At 40.3% G+C, this 14,661-nt stretch overlaps 1 pseudogene; it reads left to right on the top strand.

Moving 5' to 3' along the window:
* The first annotated feature begins 1,178 nt into the window (after positions 1-1,178).
* Positions 1,179-4,984, top strand: LOC126584327 (uncharacterized; annotated as a pseudogene).
* The last annotated feature ends 9,677 nt before the right edge of the window (positions 4,985-14,661 follow it).

Raw genomic sequence — 14,661 nt, 5'->3', positions numbered from 1 at the left:
TGATTTGGAATCTCATGGACCAAAGTGATGAGTTATGTAAATCTCAGGGACCATTTTAACGATTTAGCCAAAATGAAATGATATAAATTAACAAGGGTTGTCTAAGAAGTAAAAGGGAGTGTATGGATATCACACCTCTTAAAAAAACTACTTCTACTGTGATGTGAGAATAAAAAGCTGTAAAATATAGTTGTTGAGTGTTTGAGAAACTTCTTTTTGTAAAAGTATTTTTAACAAAAAAAAAAAGCAGTGTTTGAGTGTTTCGAAATTTTTTTATACAAATTGTTGTGGATATACTAAATGACTAGAGATATGGTATTTAATGTGATATAATAATTGTCATAGAGAATAATGTAGTGGCGATGATTGTAATTTTGTAAAATATATGGGTATACTTGTTATTCGAAAATTTTATTAAATAAGCACTGATTACTATGCTTTGGAAAAAAAAAAAAAAAAAACTTTTTTTTAGAAGCATGGTATGCCTTGTTTTGTGTTTTTATGCTTTTCTACTGACATAAACAACAGTTTAAAAAAAAAACATTTTTTTTTGTTTTACCAAACACATTTAATGTTCCTGATATTTTATTAAGCTGTTTTTATTAAAAGCACCACAATTCCAAACTATCCTATAATAATGTGAGTAGATGAATTTTTCGAACAATCTGAACCCCACCCCATCATTAGCAGGTGGTGTTCCCTTCCAATCAAGTAACGCCATCTGCCCTACTAAATTTAAATAGTTTATTCCTTTATACAATCAATAAACGAATATTTTATTTTTAAAAAATATGCCTCATTCTCATCACCCTTTCCCCTGCCTTCCTCTCCCTCCGATTCCTCCGAGCCCTCTACAAAAACCATTGCCGCCCTAGATTCGGCCCCACCATGTCCTCTTCCCATTGAATCAACGACTCCACCTCCGTCGTGAGCGCCCTATATGCCACTGAAAGACTCGATTAGCTAAATCCCAAAACCAGTGATCTGCACAGAGGTTTTAAAAAAAAAACCAAAGAAACAAAAAATTAAAGGAAATAATAGCATATCCATGAAAAACTCAAATCATGATGATGAAGCAACATGACAGAAGATGATGGTGCCAAATCGAGATTTTAGTTGAGTGATGAAGGGTGGAGCATGATATGGTTGTTAGGTGGAGGATAGATGTTTTGGTGTAGATGGAGGTGACTCCTGAGTCAGAAAATGCTTGGTTTTTGGTATTGCAGACTGAGGCGGCGGAGGAAGATGGAAGAGAGAAGGGTGCTAGTGCTATATTAATAGAATGTTAATTTTTTTTTAAATTCTTTTAAGGCTTTTTGGCCAAAATGAGATTTGCCTAACTCCTCATTTTGGTCCCTGAGATTTGAAATCAATAGAAGTGGTTCTTGAGATTGTCCACCATCAATCATTTTGGTCAATCGGTGAAAAATTATGTTAAATAAGGATCAATGGGACCAATGGGACCAACACATTCGACTTTGGAATGAGTCTCATGTCTCCTACAGCTCTAGACATGGCTCAAGTATTCAGACTAAGGCCCTCGGCAGGTGCATGGACATCACTCATGATTGGTCATCCCCTTCTTACCCGATTGCTGAAAGATCGGGCGCATCTGAGTCCATCACTCGTCTGGAGTATAAACTCTTCAACATTCAAAAGCTATAAGACGTCATTTGCAAGCTTCATCCTGTTTACCAAAAAGATTTCCAGGCCTCCATCCTCCACTGCAGATAGGGCTCAGGAACACATGTATTTCCTCATATATTGGTTGAACAAACATGTGTTTCTGAACAAATCCAAATGAGTGAAGCTGGAGTAGATCCCACTGGTGGAGGCCTTACACTCCTTTTATGATGTGGCCACGGGGTCTTTTCTCCTAGCACACCTCTACCACATTCTCTACGAAATGACTAGAGGCGAGCCATTCGAGACCAACTTTAACTGGCCAACCTAGGTGCTCCAGTTATGGCTTCAGTGATATTTCTCTGAGTTTCGGGCGCCAAACTTGGAGTTCATTGAAGGAGTAGCTTCAGCCCGTATTATGGTAGATGTGTCTTTTATGAACCATTCGACCCGTACCTACTTATACTTCTTTAGAGTCTGTCGAACTCAGGCAGACTTGGAGTGATGTGCTTCTTGTGCTTAGGAGGTACCCATGGTTCTTGGACCAGATCTTCCAAGATGTTTTTGGAGAGGATGCCATTGGCTATTGCAAGGAGAAATTTGTGAGCTGTATCCAACAATGGGACCTGGCTTGAGGAGTTCGAAACGATCGCATGGGCTACGAGCGCGAGCTAGAAGTCTACCACCCTAATTTCTGTGGTAGGCACCTGGGATTTAAGTAGGCCATCCCAATGCTCTACTTTGACTTTATGCGTTGTGTGACTTCCTTCTGCCTCCGCTTTCCCGTCGACGTGACATTTCGGGTTGCTCGGCGCAGTTTGAAAGTGATAAGCTGTATAACACACAAGCATGTGGCCCTCAATTTTGAGTGTACTCCATTCTTTGCCACTTGGTGGAAGGCCAAGTGGTCAAAAAAGTATGATGATGATATCAGAGAGGCACACAATCGCCTATTCGGGCAATTCTTTTTCAAATCCTTCCAGAAAAAAGATGAACTTGAGAGCTGGAAGGGGGCAATTAACCAAAAGAACTAGCTTATTCTCATAGGTACACCTTGCTACTTCTATTTTGCTTCTTTTGGTGATGCTTCCATAATCCGTCATTTACTAACTTTTATTTTGGTCTTGCAGCCCAAGGCAACACTGAAGTGGATATCGGGCCAAAAGAAGAAGTTGCAGATGCTCTGGTTCTTGAGGAGGCTGTTGCTAAGGCAGCAAGGTAAGGGGTAGGGTCTAGCCAAGCAATTAAAAATGTTGGAAACATTTCTGAACTCTTCATCGAATCAGAGGCCGAGGTTGGGCCTGAGGTGGATAAGCGGGCACCTCGGCTGGCAGGGCCGACCGTATTGGAGACTTCAGAGTATGAGCCCAAGGAGATGCCCCAGCCTTGACTTGCTCTTCCTATCTCAAAGACAACTCTCACAAAAAAGAGGACCAGGTCACAGACTTTTCAGTCCTCAAAGCCCTCATCTGCCTATCCAATTGAAACAGGCAGAAATAAGCAAAAATTCTCTAGTAAGTGATTTTAGCCTTAGTCTTCTTTTTTCAGTTCCAACTTTCCCCAAGTTTGAACTAACACTCCTCATCTTTTGTAATTATGGCCTCTTGCTACTAAGAAACCTATCCCCACTTCCCAAGGATCGCAGTCAGGCGCAGAAGTACGACAGGAAGACAAGGAGGTCATCGACACGATCCTCGAGGAGTTAAAGGTATGACCTTTATTTCTTAAGCATGAAGTTATTTTTGAAGTTCACTTTCTTTGACCCTTGTGCTAATTCTTTGCTTATTTGCTTGTAATAGGATATCCGAGGCAAAAGGATCTCCCAGCACGAGCCTTCATTTCCTCCAGCCCGAGCAGCACATTTTTTCCCTCGTCGGGCCAAGCCCTCAAAGGCATACTTCTATCTCATTCCTGGTTAAGCTTATGATTTTTGAAGTTTCGAAACTAACATCCATTTTTCTCATTTACTAGGCTAAGGTTAGGGTATTTGCTTATCAGGTTGGGTAATCTTCAGTCCCTAACTTTTCTGCTGCTCCTCCTCCAGCCATGGTGATGACTCCCACTTCCCAGTTTAATCCAATAATTGAGGAGATGTTGCACTTCATGGAAGATGATAGCACTTCAATAAGTACTTTTTTCCTCAATCCTTTATGAATTTCCTTTTAAGTTATCCGTTAACTTGTACTTATACTTAGTTATGCCTTCTCTCAGTCTTCTCCAGTGCATGAAGCCACAAAGCAACCACCAACAATATTTAGGGAGCTAATAGTCCCTGAGATATTTGTGGCCTCAGAAGTGACTAGCCCGCGGACTCCTCAAACTGTTTCTCGGGCTAGCCCATCTGCATTTCCCAAGGCAGCTGTGACCACATAGGCGCCTCATCCCAAAACTCAAGGGCCAGTTCAAGTATAAAAGTCTTCTCATTTCTACTTCTTTTTTTAACTTAAGTATGACTCAATCTCTAACTCATTATTTGTCTTATGTAAAAACAGGCTTTTGGTAAGGGCTCGGGCAAGTTTCCTTGGCATTCCCAGGCCTCCCAATGCCTCCCAATGCCTTTGGGGTCATAGGGGTTCCCATCCCTTAGCCCAAGAAAGCTGTTAATGTTACTTCTGTGTCTGGGTCTATTATTCCCATCTCTACTGAAGCTAACTCCACTGTTGCTGCCTCTGGGGGAATTGGAGTGATGTCTCCACCTCTTGCATCCATTCCCTCAACAAACTCCTTGCCCAAACTGGTCAGAGAGTTCAGGAAAATTAGGAAAAGGCTGAGGTCTCTAAGGTTTCCCTCTAAGCCTCAAAACCTCCAAGATCAACGCCGGATCTTTAAGGAGTGGATGCAAAGGGACTTCACTGCTTTCTTCAGCCTGAAGGTTCTCCAAGAAGCTGAGAATCCTCTGACTGAGTTATTCAAGGCTCAACAAATGTCGAAGGTCTAGTACGAGTCCTTCATCTCATTTTTCGAGAACTTGAAGGCCTTGAGGGATCACCACCTTCGTGCAGAGAGGCAAGCAAACCGGGTCAAGTGCTACAAAGAGAAGCATACCAGGACTTATACTTCTCTGTAGCATCTAGTGGAAGAAGGGTCAGCCATAGAGGACATGATCATGATGGTGACTTCTGAAATCCAGAAGTTGGAAAAGCAGTTTTCAGCACTGAAGGCTGAGCAGATGACTCTCTCGAGCAAACTTTACCAGAAAATTGAAGAAGTGAAGAAGGTTAATCTGGAAGTGGAGGATGTTGAAGCCCAATTACCTAACAGTAACATTGCCTTAGAAGAGCCAGGCCGAATTTTCACAATCATGCAAACCTATCACTCTAGGATAGCTGCATTAGCTAAATATGTAAAACTGTTAGGCTAAAGTCTTTGTATCTTCTTCCTTTGATGAAATGAAATGAAACTGACTTATTCACAGCTTTTAGGCTAAACTGTGTTAAATGCATAAAATGGTTCCAACACTCATTGCAACGTTTAGGCCTCCTCGGTATAACAATCTTTAACATCCTACAGAGTTGGGTGATACTTCTTTAAAAACTTGGCATTGACTGGATATCTTTGCAAGTTTTCTTCCAAATCTGCCAAGTAATAGCCTTATCGGTCTAACACTTGGTTGATGATGAAAGGACCCTCCCAAGTGAGACTCCACTTCCCAAAACCTCTAACTTGGCACCCAAGGGTAAAACTGCCTTCCATACCAACTCTCTATCCTTGAAGGTTTTCAATTTTACTTTCTTGTTGTATGCTTAGGCAACAACCCTATTTCCTTCTTGGATTTTGTTCAAGGTTTCAATTTGAGCTCTATCCAAATCTTCAATCCCTTGACATATGGCCTGAATGTATTTCTCATTACGTAGACTAAACTGGTTTTAAAGCCTTACATAACGTATATTGATTTCCATAGGGAGCACAACATTTTGCCCGAAGGTTAAGGCATAAAGGGTGGTCATAGTTTCTGCTCTCTTTAAGGTTCTGTAAGCCCAAAGAGTATCTCCCAACTTCTCATGTCATCTTTCTGGGCTATCTGCCATCATTCTCTTCATAATATTCACCAAGACCTTATTGCTAGCTTCTGCTTAGCCATTTGATTGGGATAATAAAGGCTATACTGGATCATCTTTATTTTGAACTTGTTTGCAAATTCCTCTACTTCTTTCGAGATAAAAATGGCATTCTGTCTGTGACAATCGTCTTGGTTACCCCATATCTGTGTAAGATCTTGGTTTCAATGAATCTATTGACAACAGTTGAAGTAATAGTATTCACAGCTAAAGCTTCCACCCATTTGGTAAAGTAGTATGTTGCAACAATTATGAAGGTATGCCCTTTGCTAGAAACTCGGTAAATCTGTTCGATGAAGTCCATTGCCCATCATCTGAAAGGCTAAGGCTTCACCACTAGATTTAAGGGTACTGAGGGTATATGCTGAAGGGGTCTATGCTTTTGACATTCTTCATAACCTCTGGCATAAGCTTTACAATCTTTTTCCATGTCGGGCCAAAAGTAGCCATACCTTCTTAACAACCACCTCATCTTGGTCTTAGCTTGATGTGCTCCACAAATACCTTCATGTATTTCAGCCATCACTCTCATTGACTTTTCCAAGCCTAAGCATTTCAATAGGAGTCCATTTGGAGTTTTCATTAACAATGTTTTGTCCCACATGACAAACTTAGTTGCTTGCTACCTAATCTTCTTACTTGTGAGGCAAGAAGGGTCTTTCAAGTATTGAATGATTGATTTTCTCTAGTCTTCTATCTTAGGTTCTTTAGTCATTACATCTAGGCTGAATCCTCTCTTAAAGATAGAAGAAATATTCCTTCTTTGTACCTCCACATTCACCTCAAACCTTCTCTCTTGAACTTGTGCTCCAAAAGCCAATTGTGCCATCTCATTAGCAATTAAATTTGCTTATCTGGGAATATGATTGACTAATACTTCAGTACCCTAATAAATCAACAACTGAGTGGCTGCCAAATAATAACCTACCATTGTGATGTGTCTGCACTTGTAATCTCCATTCAACTAATTAATCACCAACTCTGAATCACCAAGCACCTCAACTTCAGTTGCCCCTAACTCTGTTAGAATTTCTAAGTCAATTATCAATGCCTCGTACTCTGCTCGATTGTTAGTGGTATCTTGATAATCTAGAAGGAATAAGTAGCAATGTTGAACTCCATTGGGATCAAATGATGACAATCCTAGCTCCAACATCATGTTGAGTACACGGCCCATCCAAATATAACCTCAAATGAGTGATCCATAGGCTGGTTATTCTTTTTACCTTTGATGTATCCATTCTTCCTTGCCTGAGTGATCGTTACTGGGTGGAACCCAAAGACTGGCCACTTCCAGAGTTCTTGGGATGTTGACAAGTTCATCCTGTGATTCTTGGTGCTCGGTCAAGAAGTATACAATTGCTTGCCCTTTATTGCTTTTTGAGGCACATATTGAAAACTGAACTCTGAAAGTGCTAAAATCCATTTCCCAATTCTTCCTGTTAGCATTGGCTTAGAAAGCATGTATTTGATCACATCAGTCTTGGCAATGATATGGATATGGCAAGGCAACATGTAATGCCTTAACTTGTAGGTAGTGAAGTATAAGGTTAAACATAGCTTCTCAATTGGGGTATATCTTGCTTCTACCTCAGTAAGAATCTTGTTGAGGTAATATATTGCTTGCTTCTTTCTCCCTTCATTGTTCTGGGCCAGTAAGCTTCCTATTGATTTTTTAGAGGTAGAAATATAGAGCTTCAAAGGTTTCCCCCTTTGAGGGGGCATGAGTACTGGTGGAAAGGCTAGGCAGGCTTTCACTTTATCAAAAGCCTCTTGGTGTTGTGGCCCCCATTCAAACTCTTCTTGATTCTTCAGTCTTAGTAAAGGAGTTAATGGTTGGATTTTGCCCGCCAGATTAGCAATAAATCTCCTTAAGAAGTTGATTTTCCCCAGTAGCCTTTGCAATTGTACTTTGTTGGTAGGGGAAGGTAAATCCATTATAGCCCGAGCCTTATTTTTTGTCTATCTCCACACCTTTCTAATGAACAAGGAATCCCAAAAAGTTGCCCGATCTTACTCCAAAAGCACATTTCTAAGGATTCATTTTTAACTTGTGGGTCATCATCCTCACTAAGGCTTGTCTGAGGTTTTCTAAGTGTTGCTCTTCAGTATTAGACTTCACCACAATGTCATCAATGTATACTTCCATGCTATGCCAGATCAAATCGTGAAAAATGACATTCATTGCTCTCTGATAAGATACACCAGCATTTTAAAGCCCGAATGACATGACTACATATTCATATGCTCCAACATGTCCTAAGCACTTAAAAGCTATCTTATGTATGTCATCTTTAGCCATTTTTATTTGATTATAACCAACATTTCCATCCATGAAAGATAGAACTTTGTGTTTTGCAACTGTGTCTATAGATAGGTTAGCCATAGGCATAGGGTATTGATCTTTAGGCATGGCTTCATTAATGTTTCTATAGTTGACATAACATCGAATGACATTAGTTACAACTTTTAATACATGTATAATGTTGGCCAACCACTTGACATACTTGGCAGGCCTAATAAATCCTGCCTTCACTAGGCTTTCGATCTTTTCTTTGACCTTCTCTTTTATTTCCTTCGACATTCTCCTTGGTGCTTGTTTCACAGGATTGTACCCTTCCTTGATAGGCATTTTGTGCTCTACTAAACTGGGGTCTAATCTAGGCATTTTAGTGTAATGTCATGAAAAGCAATCTTTGAATTCATGCAAAGGGTCAACTATATTTGCCCGATCTCCAGCTTCCAACAGAACACTGAGTTGTATTGGCCTTGGATCTTCCTCAGTCTCCAAATTAATAGTTTCCAAGCAGTCCCCAAACTAATGGTTTCCAAGGGGTCTTATACTTTTGGTGCTAATCTATAAATTTCTGTACATAAAAATTCAATTGACTTTGGACCTTTCGACACATCATCTGGCCAGTCCAAGTCATATATACACTCAGCCATGTGAATGGTTGCCTTTATTTCTTCTCCCAAAAACTTTTCTTCCTTTCCGTTCTTGGTGCTTGAAGCCTCATACTCCCACTCAGCCTCCTCCTTGGTTGAGCTTTATCTTACTTCTCTTCTCTTTCTCCCATACACTAGCAGTCTCTTGATCAAGGACCTTACTGCAATCACCTGGTCCTTCCTCATTTGTTATGACATCATTGGTGTGTTGGAAATGTGCCCTAAAACCAATCATATGATGATACTTTACGGACATTTCACATGTTAAACTAATATAGTTTAATATCAAGGGCAAAGATTATTGTTTTAAGCCGTCTCATATAAATGTTATATGCTTAAACGATAAGTCCAAGGAATATGTAATTAGGAGAATGTAATTTAAAGAAGTTAGATTCATGAGACCATTCTCTTTCGTATACATATCGTAAACATTCCTGATCATAGGATTGCCAATTGGGCATTGACAGTCCGTTAAGATCAGTACGTGTTGTGTCTTCTCTCAGGGAGAGTGACTGGTCTCAAGTCATTGGTGTGATTGACACCAAGACAAGCATGTAGGTGCTCAATAGAGAATGAGTCCACTAAACACGATCAACGAGGAGTTCTCATACTCATGTCACATGAGAACTCATGGTTGGGATAATGCAAAGTAGTCATTTGACCTGAGGCATCATAGTTGTCTTGTGGTTAGGTCCTTGATCTTTGACTATGTCAAAGTCACTCTGTCAGAGGGTGTCCACAACATAGTTGGGGTTAAGTCACTTAGCCATGGAGGCAAGTGAATGCGCAACAAGGGATCTCTAACCTTCAAACCGTTTGAGGGAGAATACTCTATGATATGATTAAGAATCTCTGGCCAGAGTATGAATGAGATTTAGGAAGTCGTTCCAAATCACATTCAAGGTAATCATATAAGTAAATGAATCACATTGGATAGTAGACATGATTAAACTATCAAACCAAACAATGTGGTCAAGAGTATTGTATTAGAGAAAGACCGTATTGCATTGTAATCCTAAACTGAATAGGTTCTCCACCTCTTCTGATTAGCTTGGGTAACCATGACATACTGCTAGGTGTCACTCATGGTTTGTGGAAGCCCTAAACGTGTATAATCACTAAAGGGAGAGTTCTAATCGCCCACTGCCTCGCTAAAAGGAACCTAATGGATCGTACACCGTGTAAGGTAGAGATTGAAGAAACAACGGAGATGATGAGTAAGGATAATTAAATGGTTTAATTATTTATGGCAAGGATTAATTAATATGTTAATTAATCAAACGAATAAAGTTCGTTAAAGACCTTGGGTTAGTTTGGGGCTGCAAGGCCCAATGGGATTTGAATGTCAAGCCCATTAACTCAACTTGTATGACAACTTGAATAAACAAAGGGCTTGAAAGCCTAATAAACCCTTAAGGCCGGCCAAATAGAGGAGGGTAGTGAACTTGCTTTAATTGAAAGTTTGCCACTTCATTGTGAGGTGGTATAAAGGCAACTTTATAGCCATTTCATCATTAGGGTTTTCTTTTAGAGAAAATTGGAGAGAACATGTCTCTCCCTTTCTCTCTAGGAGGCCGGCCCCTTGGAGGAGATTAGCTAGCAATCTTTCCTCCTCCAAGGTCACTTATTTCTTCTTCAAGTCCCTCATTGGTGTGGAAAAATTATAGGTTCTCAATTTTGGGAACTTGGAGAATCTTTTCTACCATCCTCCTCCAAGAAATCGATGGAACTAAGAAGCAAGGAATGAAGGCCCTCTCCTTGGGTGATTAGCCTTTGCTTATGCAAAGAGGAATCAACAAAGGTATAAAATATCTCAACTCACTTTGTTCTTGAGTTGAGTCTTGGTTCACCTTTCTACTAGGCTTTGAATTTCATGGGTAATGTTTTGTGTTTGAGTGCATACAAGCATGATTCCGCCTTTAAATGTTAATTGCGGCCATAGATGTTGCTCAAATGAACATGTTTTTCACAAAATTTCCTTCATGGTGTTGGTAGGCTAGGACAATGTGAGGCCTGTCCCATTCCTCCTTAGTGAGAGACAATCCTTGTTCTAAAAGCTTTTGGGTTATCACATTGGTTGGGTGACCATTCTCATCAGCTCTTAAACACTACAAGATTCCAATATTAGGGTTGTAAAAGTTTGCCTCTGCAACATTGGCTGTGGGGAGAAATGGCTGTGACTCAGCCTCCACAATCTCCCAAAATCCTGGTTCCTCGGTGCTAGACTCATGGTTGACAACAACTTGTTGATGTAAAATGGATGGCATAGACAGACTTTGGTGAATCCAATTTCTGCCTAACAATGCTCCATAAGTAGAACTGATATCCACCACAAAGAAAGCCAACATGATTTGCTTGGACCCCAAGTCAACTTCCAACGACAATATCCCATGTGTTTTGGTGATGGCTTTAGAAAAACTAGAGACTATTAGATCAGTGGGAATAAGGTCTTCATCACTTCTACACAGCCTCTTCATTTGTTTAAGTGGAAGTACATTGACCACTACTCCACCATCTATCAACACTCTATTGGGTACTCCCTCTAGATGAGCTGTCACATATATAGGCTTGAGATGGTTGGCCAAGGTTAAGCTCGGTTTATTGAACACCATTTGGCTAGAATACACCCTCTCGGACTCATTTCGTGCAAGTTCGAGCATGCCTGCCATGCTTGATTTCTCTTTCCCAACTTCTTCAACACTAACAAATGCCATCATTGGTTCTGGTGCCAAATAATCACCATCCATTGGAAGTTTCCTTCTCTGCTGCACAAATAACACTTCTGCAAACATCATTTTTTTCTATCTTTCTTCTCCTTACTAACTCTCGATCAATAATGGCGCTCGATGCTGGCACTTCTAATTCACTTTCATATTGACATTTACTACATAAGACCACTCCCTTAATCATAGCCACTTATGGTCTGTTGGGCAATCTTCTAACACCTTCAGATGGTCTAAGGCCATCTCCAACCGAGGGCCAAAGAGCCATAGGGCTCGTTTTAGCCTTGTCACAAAAAACCGTCTCGAACCTAGGGTCAAAAGGCCATAGGGCCAAACATAATTTATTATTTAAATTTAATGTTATTTAATGTTGTTTCATGTTACTTAATTTAATTTAATGTTGTATAATGGCTTAGGAAGTTATAGAAAAAAATAGAATTTAAAAAAAATATGAAACAAATTTTGTAAAATAAAAGTTATTGGATAAAAATGGAATTTGAAAAAAATGAAACAAATTTTGTAAAATAGAAATTATAGGAAAAAAATATGAAACAAATTTTGTAAAATAGAAGTTGTATGAAGTTATAGAAAAAAATAGAATTTAAAATAGAAGTTATAGGAATTATTTTTTTGTAAATTAAATTTTAAAAATTGTAAAAAAAAATAATCAGCTAGCCGTTGCATTTGAAAATTTGGCCTAGCATTCCTATCAGATATAACCGACAGGAATGCTCACATTTCTGCCCAGCCCCGGGCTAGCTGGCTGGATTGGGCCAACCCTTTGGCCTTTTGGCCTTTTCAGATTCCGTGGGGGCCATGAGCCATCTGGCCTAGCCTTCGGTAGGAGACGGTTTTCAGGGTTTTTCGGCCCTCTGGCCCTCTAGACCCTTCGGTTGGAGATGGCCTAACATCTTGCCTTTTCTCACCCCTCTCTTTCCAATTAGCCATTCCATTTCCTTTCTCAACCTAGTTAAGGTTGATCATGTTGATGGGGGCTTCTAGGAAGGGATCTGTGTTAATCATCATATTGGCTTGGGGTTTTTCTAACAACAATTTCCCCTTGACTATGAAATCTTAGATCCAATCTTTAAACTGCACACAGTTGGCTATGGAATGGTTGAAGGTGTAATGAAGTTTGCAATACTTTTTCCCTCCCAACTCTTCTGGTTTAGGCATCTTTTTGGTGATGTCAGGCAAGATTACCCTAGCCCTCACTAACTCTTCATAAATGTCAGCAACCTTGGTCAAATCAAATGAATAAGTCTGGTACTTCGAGGGCTTTATAGGCACAAAACCTCCATCATTTATAACAACCTTCTGATCTTTGAAAAGCTGGACCAATCCCTTCATCATCAAAGGTTTAAAGGGGGTGGTCATCTCTGTTGCGCACAACTCAATTCCTTCTCCTACATTGCTGTCATTCTCTCATGGTTCTAAACTTTTGAACTCCAATTGGTGTATTAAAGCTTTGTTCTTGTAGAACGAGGGCACCTTGGATGAGTGCTTCACTTGATGTTCCTCGGTTAACAACTTCTCGTACTTGGTAGCAGTAATCACCAACTCTTGAAGTTCATTAAACCGTACATCATAAAACTTTTTCCTCAAAAGGTAGCCTTAGAGCCTTTTGGGCAATGGCTATGAGCTGGGCATGATTGATTAGAAACTAGCACCTTATCCTTGTCATTCTAAACCTCATCATTAAGTCTTCTGTAAACTCATGTTCATACTGTTTCACCTCCACTAGATCATTAATGGTCATCTTGGGCTCCACCCTATAGAACTGTTCATGGAAGGTTATCTCCATTTGCCCCCAGTTGTCAATGAAATTAGGGGGTAATAGAGAGTACCACTGAGATGCTAAGCCAACTAACGAATTCCAAAACAATCTCAACTTGTAGTTAGGATTGTCTTTAACTGCCACACTGTAGTTGGAAAATTTGAAAATATGGTCTCTGGAAGACATATTACAATCTTCCCCACTAAAGGTTGGGAACACGGGCATCTTGAAGTTGAGGGGAAAAGGTTATGCTCATCAATGTATTCAAGGTAGGGCTTCTGATACGTGATTCTGAACAGCGGGCGAGCTTATGGTTGAGCATTCTGGACCACCATCATTCTCAGCTCAGCCAACTCATTTCTAAGTTGCTAGTTAGATGCATTGTTGTGTGGGGGTATAAGAAGGTCCCTACTTCAGGCTATACTTATTTCTTGAAAAAGCTTCCCTCTGTGGTTCTGGTTGCCTCCACCTAGCCTCCCCTCCCTTATTAGCCAACGGTGGTGGCTTTTAAGGGGGTTTGCCTGGAGTTGTAGGCACACCTTTTCCACTGGACTCTTCAACTTGTTGAGTCATTCCAAACTTCCTTCCTTCCAGCCTGATATGCCCTATTTTATCTAGTGAGAATAGCAGAGGGTCGGGAAACTTGTTTCCTGGATCTCTTCTTCCTCTGGTTGACTAACTCTGACATCCTCATTTTTCTTCCTCTTATCATTCTTTTCCTCGAGCAAGGGAAACAGAGGAATCACTAGCTCTTTCTCAGGGCTTGCTTCCCTGATTACCTCCCTAGCATAACCATCTATTGGCGTGGAGTACTCTAACTCCAACTTTCTCTGCAGAGTTCATGTTAAAGAACAGAGTATGCTAACTTCTCCTCTGGTCTCCAGGGTGATATTTTCCATACTTCTCAAAACTTATACCATGGTGGCTTGCAAGTCTTCATTTGTAACTTTTCCAACCGACTTCTCAGAAGAAGTTGGGCTCTCCAAAATAGCAGGTCTTTGTAGGGATGGAAAATCCTTCGGGTGATCTGTTATGTCTGATCTTGTTGGACAAAAGGGTTGCCCGTATTCTATTGTCCACCTGAAAGTTCGCTCCTTCCTTCTTTTTCTTGGCATACAAGACTATTTCGATCCCACCGGGCATGCCAAAACTATGTTCAAGCAAAGATTTCCCTCACATATCTCCTCAAAGAGGTGGCACTTGGTTGGTTGCCGGGCGATCTCTTGCTACTTGGTGTGTTGCAAGGAGAGTTTGTAGTTAGTTTGAAAGGTGCCTTTGTAAGACCTTTGGTGTAGGCCTTGAGGATCGCAATCAAAACTAACAATTTAGGTGTGCCATTGTTATCTTATTATAACATATTGTTGAATATGTGTGATTTAAGTTGATTACTTGCGCCCTATTTACTCCAACTTCTTGTTATCAAAGGATTGTCACAGATGGGTTAAGTTTGCATTAAGTTCTTTTTCTTGCCTAGTAAACAAGGACTTTTAGTTCATAATCTTGTATGTCCAAAACAAAGGAAGTTCAAGCCCCT

The sequence above is a fragment of the Malus sylvestris genome, chromosome 10 (assembly GCF_916048215.2).
Source record: "Malus sylvestris chromosome 10, drMalSylv7.2, whole genome shotgun sequence".
Lineage (NCBI taxonomy): Eukaryota > Viridiplantae > Streptophyta > Magnoliopsida > Rosales > Rosaceae > Malus > Malus sylvestris.
This window is presented reverse-complemented; position numbering and strand designations above follow the sequence as displayed.